The sequence below is a fragment of the Harpia harpyja genome, chromosome 3 (assembly GCF_026419915.1).
Source record: "Harpia harpyja isolate bHarHar1 chromosome 3, bHarHar1 primary haplotype, whole genome shotgun sequence".
Lineage (NCBI taxonomy): Eukaryota > Metazoa > Chordata > Aves > Accipitriformes > Accipitridae > Harpia > Harpia harpyja.
The window spans coordinates 51,672,993-51,687,457 of record NC_068942.1 but is presented as its reverse complement, the minus strand read 5'-3'; the positions used below and the strand labels follow the sequence as shown (position 1 = coordinate 51,687,457).

The 14,465-nt window shown below is 36.3% G+C and overlaps 1 long non-coding RNA gene across 1 annotated transcript in view; it reads right to left on the bottom strand.

Moving 5' to 3' along the window:
* Positions 1-7,674: 7,674 nt before the first annotated feature.
* LOC128140226 (uncharacterized) overlaps positions 7,675-14,465 on the bottom strand; it is a 31,364-nt gene continuing 24,573 nt past the window's right edge. Inside the window, exons 2-3 of the long non-coding RNA XR_008234654.1 lie at positions 11,055-11,168; positions 7,675-7,821 (exon numbers count right to left, since the gene is read on the bottom strand). This is a non-coding gene — a long non-coding RNA (uncharacterized LOC128140226). The remainder of the gene's footprint in view (positions 7,822-11,054; positions 11,169-14,465) is intronic.

Below are 14,465 nucleotides of genomic sequence, written 5' to 3'. Positions count from 1 at the left end.
GGTGCAAGGATCTTGTTTAAGAGAATGGGCGTTTGGAGGTTAAAAAAAACCCACGCAGCAATTAGGCGGCTCTTGCCGCTCATTGGGGATGTGACACAAGTGGGTGATAGTGGCTTTCACCTCTCGCACTCCCTTCTCTCCTGCCTGATTCCTAGAACAATCCCTGTCAGAAACACTCTTTGAAAAAGGCTGCATTAGACAATGGCTCTTCACCCTTATTTTACGCTTTAAGTAGTGGAGCAGAATGCTGTAAGGGGCTGAAAACAAGGCGTAATCTGAGAAAGACGCGCAGGCATTGTTATAACTGTGAAAACCAGAAGAACCCCTTTCAGAGCCATGACTGAAAGTGCTATGAAGACCTTTAGTCCTTTGCACTCTCCCAATCACCAATTAGACAAACATTAACATCAATTAAGCTGTTATACGGCACAGGTTCCATATAATTACCTTAATGGGTTGACGCTTTCTTTAGCAGCAATTTCTTAAACAAACTTCATCTTTTGTGCAACAGGCTAAGAAAATTTTCAGCAGGGAGCATTTCCTTTTGTCAAGTTTTCTAAAGAGACAGCTGAATTGTTCTATTTAACAACAAACACCTTCACTAAGGACCCTCGTCTTGTCCCCGTTCCCACCACATTTGACTACTAGGCTCAAAGCTTATTAACCACCAGAGACAAAAAAACTGACTGGCCAGGGGAGCACAGACACATGCAGGGAGGGCAGTACACAAAGAGCCTGTGAGCCTGGCACTGGTTTGCAAGCAGACCCTAGGAGAAAGCACCAATTGAATTAGTTGCCTATTTAGTATCCAAAGAACCAGATCTGTCCTTACCAAAAGCACAAAGAAAACGAAATAGAAAAACAGGATCTTGCTCATAAAACAAGACAAATCTGTCTAATTTATTTTCTACCAGTAAGTGCTAATTAAATGCAAGCTACTCAGAGTCTTCCTGTTCCTGCATCACCTAATTCTCTTAGAATCATGACAATGCTAGTCTGATTTTTCCCCCTGTTTAACAAACATTCATTTGAAATGTACTCAAATACAGCTATAAAATGCAACCCTTATATCACTTCTATTTTTATTTTATATTATATCCTGGTGGTTTTACTTTGCTGTGAAAATACTTGGGGAGGGCGAAAAGGGGGGGGGGGCAGAGGGATGAAAAGAACTTGGCAGAAACAAGTCCTTAAACTATCCTTCTCCATGATGAACAAATGACTTGAGGTGCCTACGGTGACCTATAATTGTTTCCTGAGAGCCAGTGTATGTAATCAAATTTTATTGCAATTGATTGAAAGTAAAAAAAAAAACCTATTTGAATAAAAATAATAATAATAATAAAAGTACAAAGGGAAACCCTGCAATAGAAAAGGAAGCTGTTAGGGACACGAGTGCTTATAAAATGTGGTTCACCTTTTTTGCTGCTCATTCTACTCAGGAGATACTATCTGGTCATAACAATATGATAGCTGGTAGCCAATTCATTTTACATATTTAAGGTCAGGGTCTGAGTGTTATGTACAAATGCTTGGTCCATTTAATCTCAATCTAGTGAACACCAAACACCACATTGGGTCAAAGGCTCAAGGCCACAAAATTAAAAGGCAACTATGAGCTTACATGTACTCTTTAACCTCAGACCAGAGGTAGCAATGGCCAAAGTCACAGAGGAATAGTCATTTGAAAGGATTGAAGATATACATTGAAATATAGTTACATAGTTAAAGTTATGCTTATACAGTGATACAATTAAAGTTATGCTTGATCTGTTGGGGTTAGTACCTTAAAAAAAAAAATAGGGCGAGCACCAGAGACATAAATTACGCATACATAAATACATATTACATATACATGAATTGCACTAGTTTTGTAATGTTCATAAAAATGTAACTTTGATAGGTTATTTTTTATTAGTTTCTTCAGAAAACTGGCAAAGAAATAAACAACAGGTATATATGCATAGATAAGAACTGCTGCCATGATCAGATGGCACTACGAACAAAATCCTCACATGCATTTCTGCACTTATTCCACTGAAGAGCTGAACTAGTAAACTGCAACTCACAAAATTTACAGTTTATGCTTTCAGTACCAGGACAACACTGTCTCAACATGAAGTACAGTTACTGGTATGTCTCCACTGATTTTGAATCTTTTACTCTAGGGTAAAGCTTCCTCATGGTGTTTCCTATGCTTTGCCATTTAATTAATTTCTTCCCGTACGTGGAGAGTCACACTAATTGACTTCATAGACAAAAATGTGTCTAATTGTCCTTTAAGATGTAATCATGAACTTTAGCCCCTGATCTTGGTGTGTAGCTTTGCTTTCTGTCATATGTACAATCTTCCACTGGTAGTTAAGTAAACAACGCAATCCTCCCATCCCTTCTTAGTAGAAAATGTTGCATATATTGTGATCAGAACAGGGACAATGAAGGGACAGAGAAGACATGCCTTCTGGATTAGCTAGTCCTTTACTGATAACCAGAAGACATGTGTGAGCAGATAAAGGATGAGAAGAGCAAATTGTTTCCCTTCTCCTAATTTTTATTTCCCTGTTTGCTGATTGCTTCCAGAAGCCAATTCACTCTTATTTCCCTGCTGAGAGCCTTTTGAAACTGCACCAGCAGGCTTGATGCCCCAGGCTCTCACCATATAGACTAAAGAATGTTAGAATTGCATCTCTGTTGACTGCAGGTCTGACCGGACTATGGGTGTTACTTAGGAGTTGCATGGTATTTACTTTGGATGAACCTGGCAAACAGTTGAGTAAGGATTTTCAGTTTCTTCACAATCTTTTAGATATAAGGCATAGGGATTACTAATGGGAAAAATTAGTGATAATTTAACCATTGGTACCAGGAGATGATAGATTAACTTCACATAGAAGGTTTACACTACCCACTACTCTAGTATTTAGCGAATGATACTTACTTTTCTCATCTTTTCCTAAGCTCCTTGGGCAGAAATAAAGAGGGGGAGGGAATGGAAGTGGGTCCTTTAGTGATGATTCAGAGCAGGAGTCTAACTTCTATATCCTGAAACACCATCTGAAGGAGTCTGTCACTCTCCACTGACCACAGTGGGAACATCATGAGTGGTCTGCTAACATCATGAAGTTGGATAAAGTGAATGCCCAGCTCCCTCCAGTGCCTGGATGGTGACAAGAGATCTTGCCTCCATGTAGGTGTCAATGGCCAGAACTAAAAATGTAGATTTACACAGCTTCAACTATATTCTCTTCCTGCATGAGGAAGGTGTTGCAATTAAAATTGTATGATTAAAAGGCAGGGTTCAGCACTGATTTCTGCTTATTTCTGAGGACTTATGGTGTCTGCTAAAATTTGAAGTGTTGGTGACTGGGAAAGCAGTATTAACTGGCTTCCTGCATATATGCTGATGAAATTGTGGTCTCTCACTTTTATTGTGTCTGTCTCTCTCTCCCGTGTGTCCCAACCAAGTCTCATGAGCGCAGGAAACACACTCTATTAGCAAAATAAAACAGAAGTTCTACCATCTAAGAAACTAATTATTCTTTAGGAATTTCTGGTGTCCCTAATAAGAAACACATTAAATTTATCTCAGAAAATGAAAAACAGTATAACCAAGATTGTTATGCATCTTATTTGGCAGAGTAATATTCCTATCCTTGAATATGCTAAGCAAAGACAGTAAACCAAGTAGAGCTTGTGACTGCTTTTAGACTCACAAGCTAAGAAATCACTACCTGATAGACTGCAATAGGTTAGGTGGGAAAATTAAACAAAACAAAGAAGCTTAGTGGTATATAAAGGGATTTTTTCCAGTGAGCATGGCAGATGTTGTAATGGGTGACATGAATATAGCTAACATGAACATTGACAGCTCTCTGAGAGGGGAAACAACTCCATCAAATATCTGACTGGATATCATTAATACATTACACAGCCTTGAAGAAAAGATTCTTTGCTTACCTATCAAATTGAAATCCAACTCACTTCATCACATACACCACTCTGGAAAGTCTGTTTCAAGAGAGGTCTGTTCCTGCCTTTTTTTCCCCCCCCCCCAAATATGAATGCATTATTAGATTGTACAAACAGGGAAGAAGCATTTCGCTTTCAATATGCCTGAGACTGCAACAGCTTCCAGTTTGAATACTGAGAAGAAAACCAGGAGTATGCATAATTAAGCCAATGCCCTCCTCACCTCAACCATCAAATTCTTCCCTTGGTTTTCAGGAATCATAGACCTTTGCCTTGAAAGTTTATATAAATGCTGAAAAACAAGACTTTTCAGCTTTGACATCAATATTTCAAATTAAGATTTTTGTATGACTTGGTATAACTTTGTATTATCTGAATTCCTACATATTCTTACATAACTTGCATTTATTGCATCTGCTAATTTCAACTTCATCCAAAATGCTTGATATATAAGATTTTCATGAAGTAAAAGTTGTTTTGCACTGGAAATTATAAACAAACATAGATCATGCCTGGTACTAATGCCAAGGAGATGCAGATCAACCTATAACGTAGATCAGAAAAGCACAGGATCAAGACTAGTTTAATGTGATACTTTGAGTTGTGAGCTACAGGGGCTGAAGAACTCATCCACATTTGCTTTCACTGTCATTTGCACTAATACAGTGGAAAAGTTCAGAAGACAATTGAGCTGGTAGGTATCAGGATTCTGAGCTCCCAATTCAGTTCTCTACCAGAAAGTAAGAAACTTTCTAAGTAGCAAAAAATGCAGAGCAGGATGTCATGATTTTCTTCTAAATCACAGTGGAAGTTCTCATTGTTCTCAAGCTCTTCTTCAGTAATTTTGAGCATAGCGTGTGCCAGTACACAAAGTTGAAAACAGGCACAATTAATTTTACACAGACTTATATAAAAACAGATTGACTGAATGTGTGTGTAAGGAATAGCACCTGCACATCACTTAGATTTTCCTCACCCTGTGATGTATCTGCCATGTACAGGAGAGGGAGCAGGAGTTAGAAGTACTACAGTAAACTTTAAAGAGAGTGTATTCCTATATCCTGGACAATTTGCTATCACATAAAGGTACTGCTTCAGTTTGGTACTAATAGAAGTAGGTACCTTACCTACAGCATAGTTGTGAAGTTAGGCTATTATGATCAGTAATACGTTAGGTACTATTAAAATGCTCTTTAGTCTTTAATTTTTACTCTAACTATAGCTGCAGCCTAAAAGGTAAATGCAACTTTGTTTGCAGCCATATTTCCTCCACCTGTGTTCTCTTGGCAATATACCAGCTAACACTGGTGGCCTTTCCCAGAATATTAATCCTACCAGGGAATGACACATAGCTTCTGTTGACTCTGGGGGTCAGGTGGCTTCTTTTCTCAGCTGATTATGAAAGTGTGTCCTAGGATGAAAAGATTTAAGTATCAATACACATTCTAGAGGAAGTAGTCAAGCTATACATACTACATATCCAAACCAAATTCTTTAAAATCTTCTTAATTATTTATTGAATTCTCTCCCAATAAAGTTGTAATCCATCCACAATAGAGTCATATCTCAAATAAAAAGCTGACAGAGTTTGAGGGCTGATTGAATTACAAACTCCAACATTGTGTAAATTGCTAGGAAATCCTCTAGTGAATTAATATGAAGGGAAATCTTAAAATATTAAATGTATTTTTAAAATCTTAAAACATTCATATGAAGGTTGTCCAGAGAGGTTGTGGGGTTTCCATCTTTGTAGATATTTAAAAGCCATCAGGACATGTGCCTGGGCAATGAGGTCTAGGTGACCCTGCTTCTGCAGGGGGGTTGGACAAGCAACCTCCGGAGGTCCCTTCCAACCTACACCATTCTGTGATTCTGTGAAACAAGAGAAAGATAAATGAATGTTCATAACATTTTGCCTGAACTACAGACATACTTCTACTCCCTTCTTCACTCCTTCATTCTACTCTTTTACTAGCCGATGATTGCTCTCTGATAAACATTTCTTTCAAAGTATTTTGAATTTAAGTGAGATAAAAATCTGTAACTACTAATTCTGGCAAAAAAGGAGAAAGGTATTTAAACGTACATAGGTTCTTAAAACATTCTCACTGTCATTGATAATGTTATCACAGTATTTTCCATCCCTTACTGTGGATTAATGAAATAAAATGAATAAAACAACTTACATTTATATTCTTGGATAATAGATTAGAATGACGTGAAGGAAAATGGGTTATAACCTTTTAGAACAGTTGTTGCACTTCTTTTCTTAGTACAATGACACAAAGGGGTCTTAAAAACAGAGTAACTTTCTATAGTAGGAAAAAAATGAAATAATTGAAATCTATTTTTCTGATAATATCCCAGTATGGGCCCAGTCCTGTAACTGTACTTGTGTTTTTTCTCACTGGAGTCAGACAGTTTGTTTTGAGAATAATGTTTACAAAACTTTAGGTCTTAATCACTTTCCTCCAATTCCTTGTGCCATCATGGATGTGCAACCCACTCAATGTTACATACATCCATGTGTGATGGTTCACACAGAATATGAGGTTTTTAGAGCCCTCAGTGGCTGAGCCTGTTTTTACTGCTCAAGCTTCATGAGCCTTGCAATTATTTATGGAGGTTTCAGTGTATGTATTTTCCACAAACTAGATCATAAAGCTTACGTCAGTTTCAGACTTTTCCTACAGAAGTGCTTATAATGGGATATCTGTAATAAATGACCTTTTCATAGTAGTTACACAGAGAAACAGTGGCAATTCCTGATGCTGCTCATATTTCTTATTTATCATTTTCTTATTTATCCAACCCCCCAAATACCTAAAACTGCCTTTTAGTGTTTCGAAAGTTCTTATTAAGAGCTTGGGACAAGACTTCCTATAATGTTACCTCAGTGAAAATTTTGAGGAGTAATTCATTTTTCTTCCTGCACTGCTATACGAGCAAAAAAAAATTGTGCAACGTTGATGTATTGCACTTACTCAAACAGCATCTCTCAATATTAGGATCTGAAATATTCCAATGATAATTATTTCTCCAATGAACATGTGAGAGATTTTATCTAAAATAACAGAGACATCATAAATACATTATTAGCCTATACTAAAATCAATGACTCTTCAAATATAGTCTCATTCAAAAGCACTTTTGTTTATGCCAGGCTTCCATACTTTTGGGTTTTAATTCAATTAACACTACTTAATAGCAGGACTTTTGAGGGTTTCTCCAGAATTCCAAAGCTTTTGAGAGACGTAAGTGCATATAAAAAAAATACAGTTTCCAAATATTGGTACATAATATTTATTGATTTCCGTTCTAGAACACTAGTTGTTAAGGAATGACTGAACAGGTAAGGAGAAATGGAAGTTGAAATTGTTTGTTCAATACTATGCATATGTGTATGTGGTATTAAAAGGCATGCAAGTGTAAAATAATTCACTGAAGGTATTAGAAATATATACACCAAGCAAGGTGGAGTACTTTTCAAAAATAATTATAATCTCATTGAGTAGCTGATATCAAATAACTTTTCCCATGCACATGCATCTCTTCTTACCTTGGCACAGTCTTTTTAATGTCTTATACTGTAATTTTCTGAAACAAATACTGTGTATCTGGATGTTCCCTGGCATAAGACTACCTCTAGCTGGGACTAGGTAGCAATACAAATCATTAAAATAACAACACATGTTGAGATTCAGATTTCCCATTATGCACTTTTATTTTTTGCCTCTCTTTAGGCTCCACATATCATGTACTGTGCAAAAGCCTGTAATGAAGAAGTCTAATGGCAGCCTCTTTAAATAGAATGCTTGTGTCCTAATATCTTGTGAGGGTAGGTATCTCCACCTGAAAAAAACAGTAATTGGATTTTAATATTTCTTTAATTTTTATTGAGAACTTTGGAGTTGAAGCCCTTCCTCAACAGTTTTGGAAGAGTTTTTAACTGTTTGAATAAATATCTGGTCTTACAGCAAGGTAACCTGTTCCTGCTGTTGAAATGACAATAATACTTGGTAGCGCAATAAACATGTGGATCTGTTAAAATTTGGAAATTAAAGGATTCTGCTTGGTCTCCCATAATCAGTCATTTTGTGAATTATATACTCCATCAGCTCTATATCCAGTAGGTTATTGTGTTACTCTGAGATAGGCTTTTAAACTTTTCTGTTTAAAACTTGGTTAAATCTGATTGTAAAAACAACAAATCTAATCTACTCCTTAAATATATTTGATGTTAATCTTCAGAGCTCTAGAGTATCCCTGTCCATATCCACTCTGGCTTTTTAGATTGCTGACTTTTTGGAACAGGGCTTGTCTATTGAGTTAATTAGCATTGAGGTTTTCTTTTGGTCACTTTTGTAGTAAACACCATAAATAATAAAACATTTAGTGTCAATAAAACACTATAAATATTTCATTGCAATATTCTGTACATGATGATTTGATAAAGCACTTAGAGCACCTACATAAAACCTGTGAGAGAAAAAAATTTATTATAACGTCCAACTTCAAGTAGACTTGTTTTCCCCAAAACAACTAAAATAATTCAGTGTGGTTTGAGTTGCAAAAACAAACACACCAAAGCCTTCAAAAGGATCCACATGGATAGGTCATTAGGACCGCATGGCCTCATATAGTTTGTTAAAATTCTCAGAGGTTAGTTTATGTCTTGATACTTTAATAAACAGTTTCAGCTTTGGTGAAAGCTGGAAAGTTTAATCCATTAAGAGCCATTCAGAACCAAAACAAACAAACAAAGTTTTAACCACTTCAGTGACAACAGCACAGAACAAACAAGCAGTCTCCTTCGAAAATCCCAGCAATTTTAGGATCAATAGTCTCACTCTGTGCTTCTAAGTGATGAAAGCTAGAAAATCTCTGCTGTCGGCTCCTTTCAAAAATGTTTCTGGCAAAGATATAGTTGCAAATTTGATGAGTTTAGTTTAGTAATACCCATGTAGTCTAGAAGGCTGACTTAAGTACTATCACCGGTCACAATGAAAACAAACTAACTCAAACATCACTTTTAGTTGAAATTTCCTCTCTGTACCCTTAATTTACAATGTTAAAATACCTTTCAACATCTCTTCCAAGTCCTTATACTTAGAGTTCTTTGATTATTTTTCTAATTACCAGCAGTAGGATTTTTTTTCTTTTTACATTGGGAATTAAAAAAAAAAATTAGAAACATTTTTGTGAACGTAAAACCAGTACAGTGACATAATCTACTAAAGAATGTAAGACTGTTTCAAAGTCCGTTTAACCTGATCTGCCAATATGGATAATCAAATCAGCAAATACATCTATATACACTGAAAGAACAAAAATAAACATTTTTTCCTTTATAAGATTAAAAGCCTGTTAGGCCCTTTTAAAACACTGCCATTGTATATTGACTTTCATGAAAATAGCATTTACTTCCTTCTACTTAGTCTAGACTTACATCATTCAGCAGAGCTTTTATATAATAGATCTGTTATCATTCCAAAGAATTTTAAATTGTTCCTCCATCTTTATACAAATATTGATGGCTTTGTTTCCTGTTTTTAAATACAATAACTTATATATTTGTTATTTTGGTTTTTATTTAAATTTCATATTTACCCTTAATTATAAACTCAGAAGTAAAATAGGAGGAGTATTTATTTTTTAGCCAGCAGTGTCAGCTAGCTTGTATTTTACCCACAAATTATCTAGAAGCTTTAAATTATATACTTTCTTAGGTAGTCAAAAGACACTGTAGGGATTGCCTGTATATGTCTACAAGCTAATTTATCTACTAAGAGTTGTTGGGGTTTTTGTAATCAGCAGACTTTACTAATTGTATTTTTAAAATTAAATCAATAACATAGAATGCTGTCAATATGAGAAATATAAGCAGTAAAACAGAACCTGTCCCTGAATTCTTGTTTACAGATCATACAGTCTACCCAAATTTTTCACCGGAAAGGCATAAAGTCAGAATAACATTTAAAATATGTGGCTTTACACAGGGACACTGTGTTGCTTAGTCCTGATTCATTAAGATGCTTGATGCGTGAGTTGTCAAACGATATGTGGGTGGCTGTAATGGCAGCATGTAGGTTTGTATGGAAAACAAGTATGGCACTGTGAAGATTTTTTCTCTCTTTCATCGTATAGGTACTCACATGTAACACTTGCGAGGGGTCTGCTAAGAACCTTGCTGTCAAACGAACTAATTCACCAGAAAGACATGCAAGTTTAAAACAAAGTTCTCCAAAGGCAGAAAAAAAAAATCAAACCACCTAGACTTTCTGTAGCCTAACCAAGTGACAGACACATAGACAACTTCATTGCTGCCAGAACAACACTCTGCACAGCCCACCAGCAAGCTATTTGTCACTGCTACAAGAATATCCTCCGCAACTTGGCATCAGGGTCCCTGGGTAGCCAACTGTGCTTGCATAGTGCTGGAAGTGCTATCCAATAATAGGGAGGAAAATGATCAGAGGATCTCATTATTATTACAAAATGTGTTATTGTATGAAAAACATATCTTTATGGCCATAAACATGAAAAAGTTTATAGGAAAATATCGATTTACAGAATACCAGAAAATTGTATTCTATATGAGTTTATGGAAAGACTGTGTTTAACTCCACTTCCTTTTCCCTCTCTCCAGTCCTCCTGTCCATTAAAAATGAGACTGTGTGCGCCATTCATTTGGTATAATACGGTAGGCTTTTCATGATTGTTCATAGAAATAAGGGGTTAAAATAATCTCTAGCATTATGCCATTATACATGATCCGAGTTGAACATGACTGAGTAACTTTGCATGTATAATGTTTAATTTTAACGTTTTCATGTAAAAAGGTGGAAAAGCACATTCTACTTGTAGCAGATCTTCAGACCCTGCTAGTTTTGATGCAAAACACAGTCACATACTGCTATTTATGGCACAAAGGTCAAGTCCTTTCATTCTGCATTGTGTTGTGCGATATAATTCATTACAAGCCCAAAGCAGTACCTCCTTTGATATAACCTCGGCCTATGCAGAAAAATTCCCTTTAGTGTTGCTTTAGGTCCTGCATATTGCATTGGATCCTACATACTTACAAATGTATTAATGCTGGCTGCGTTGTTGCAATTGTCTAATTATCATCCTCAGCCAATTGCTTTTATTGAGCAGAGTGGTACAAAAAAAAGGAAAGCAGTCCATTTCCAATGGTTCTAGGAAAGTGAGATAGGACAATGAAAATTACTATGAAGAACAGTAAAAATAGTTTGCTAAGAGAAACAGAGCGGAAATAATGTAGCAGGAATGATGAGCTCTGATCTTTTAAAAAATAAATAAAACAAAAGCATATCAAATAACCAAGCAAGAATCAAAGATAAGAAGAGGAGAGGGAAAAATTCCATTTCATAGGAAAAAGCCCACAGGGACTAGTTCAGTAAGCAATTAAATTAATAAACCAGTCTGAATTTTTCAAAGTTTGCGTTAACCTGGTCATTCCTTTTAACTGACCAAGTGTCTTATCATTAGAACATGATGTAACTTAAAAGGCACGTGTGGATGTTCAGGAAAGATGACCATTCATTTATTTTGTAATTCTGTCTTGATGCAAGGACCATCACGTAAAGAGCCCTCCCTTTACAGGCAGGTGGACATCCAAGGTACAGTGTGGGTATAGAGCCAATGTAATGCCATATGGCATATGTGCAAAAAACATGGAATGGAACATTCACAACCTGAGAGTACCACAGTGCTGATTACCATAGCATATATTGTATCCATTTTGTGCAAACTCATGAGCTTTATTCTTTGAAAAATATATTGGTAGCTGCACAAGATTACTCTCTTAATGTATGGGGTAGAAACGTAACTGAAGACCCTAAAATCTCATTATTCAAATAAGGCACTGAACAAGCTCATGGGAAAGCTAGGTATCATCTTTCTCATCCATGACCTTGGCAAGAGTCTGTTTTGTAATTAGAACAGTGCATTCAGAGCTCCTTACAAAAGGGGAGGAGACCATGAGGCTCTTATCACTCAATCAATATCCTTCTCGATGTTGTCATGTTATAAGCATGAGAACATGGGCTCTGTACTGTCTTGACTTTTTAAAGTCTCTCTTCTTCTCTTACATCTAGTTCCTCCCTTATGGAGAATAACTGGAGCTACTGGTAGGCTTCCCTTTTAGGTCATGGAGATAAACCAAATGATGAAAGAGCAAGAAGTATCCATAGAATAATACTTCATTGGAAGTGGTAGCGTTTTAGACTGTAAACTCATCATCAGAGGCAGATAGACTTGCGAGAGGGGAAAAGACGACGACAAAATGGGGAAATGACAAAATGAAAGATTACAAAACCATACTATAATACTATTATAGATTCCTGTTTCACACTCAGATGCTGTAAATTAGAGTACAGCAAAACCCACAACTGGTTTGTTCTCATTCTTACCTAGTAAGCTGTCCATTTAGACCAGATCATGTATCCTTAAAATAGATATTGCAAGATTTTTGTACACCAATTAAATTCATATTGAACAGGGTACACAAGTCTTTTCTTTATCTTTACAATTTCAATTTTGTTGATCATACCTGTGGCTAATAGTGCTTTGTGTTGTTAAGCGTGGTAGTAAGCCATTTTTTTTTCTAAAAAAATTTTAAATAACTGATCATAACTCAGGTAATTACTTAAGCTGCATGAACAAACTGACAACTATCAAATTCTTTCAGGAAATGTGGTGATATAAATTAATATTCTTCTTTTCTCTCTCTCGTCATATAACTTATAAACGTGGTGACTATTTGGAACCATTTTTATAATTTATATAATATATCATATTGAAATTTCAAGTATCATTTCATTCCTGCCCCCCTGCCCCTAGAGGCAGACGGGCATTTATATTAGTGCATTTGGAAAAGACCTAACAAAGAGTTATTCCTTTTTGTCTCCTAAACTACTGAGATCTCTGTTCTGTTAATGCACAGTGTGTAAAGCAATGGGCAAGCCTTATTAACATTAAGAGCATTTAAACACCCCAGATCTCTTCCTACTAAGTTTCTTTGAGGAGTTAAATTGGTTTTTAAAAAGAGTTTGTTCTTCACATATTGACACAAGGATGTCATTGGGTTTTATCCTGGTGCTATTGAAGTTACTGACATTTGACTGCTGAATTCAACCTGGAGAGAATCAGGTCTAATGGAAATACACAACTACTCTTGGAGACTTACTCATTAATCCTTCTCTAGAACAGAACTTTTTAAACATTCAAAAATTTTCAAAGTATTTGAAATTATACTACAATGAAAAAAATGTAGCAACATTTGCTACTGACATGGGTGCTCAAGCAGCTTTTATACTTGGGGCTTCAGATGCTATACTTCAAAGGCTTCGTCATCAAACTCTGCCTTGCTGCCTGCCAAGAAAAGGAAGTCTTACTTTAGACCACAATAGACTGATTGGTCTGGTGCAAAAGGTCAACAAACACTACCCATGCCTGGTTGGGACTAAAGCTTGAAAGGGAAATCCTACCAAGCAGGATTAAGGTGTCTATTCTTTCTTCAGTATGAGTGCATTGTCAAGGGGAGTAAAACATGCGTATTAAAAGAAGAAAAAAATGTAATGGGATAAAAAAATCTAGCAAGTCAGGTATCTTGCAAGATGGATGAAAACACTCCTATGTACACAAGGAGAAATTTAAAAAGAACATAGAAGAGAAGTTATGATTTCAGGTCATCTGAATCAAGAAAATGATTGTAAATCCATAGTAGCATAAAAATTCCTGCAGTGTGTGGTTTGCCTGTATGGAGACACTGCATGGTAATCACATTTTTACTTCGAGAGGTACCATGAGTGATATATTCATGCATTCAGTTAAAGAATGAGATTGACAAATATGTGGCTTGGGACAATAGAAAATATAGTTAATTGTACTCAGGAACAGAAGCGTGCTGATTCACACCAAAACACCTTCTCCAGACCAGACTTGCACAAAAATGGGTTACGATATACTTCAGTTCTGCCTGTTACAGAGAGGCGGACAGTTATATCCCTGTTTCTGTTTTATCTAGACCTTCATTCTTTTGGTCCACCCCACTTACTTAACATATGTAAGGATAAGAATTAGACTGCTTGCTTATTGCAACAGTGTGGGTGTTTCCATGACTAAAACATAAACATGTCTTTGGTACTTCCCATTCGCCAGTCACGGAACTGCCTGGAGGTAGCCCGTAAGGAAAGTTAAGCACAATGAGAAATGAGAGACAAAGAAAACCAAACCTCTCTACTGTGTAGGAACCTCACTGCAAGTGGCCTGCTTCCACTTATTTGGGTGACCTCTAACTACAGAAGTTTCTCCTGAGGCAGGGCTGCTAAGGGGACTCAATCTTTTTAAAGTGTGTGTTGAAAGGGAGGAAATGTTACCTGCCTTTTCTACACTAACATAATGTTTGGAACACTTAGTTGGGAAATGGGTTGTCATCCATGGCTCCATTGCCTTAGGAGAGGACTTTAGTC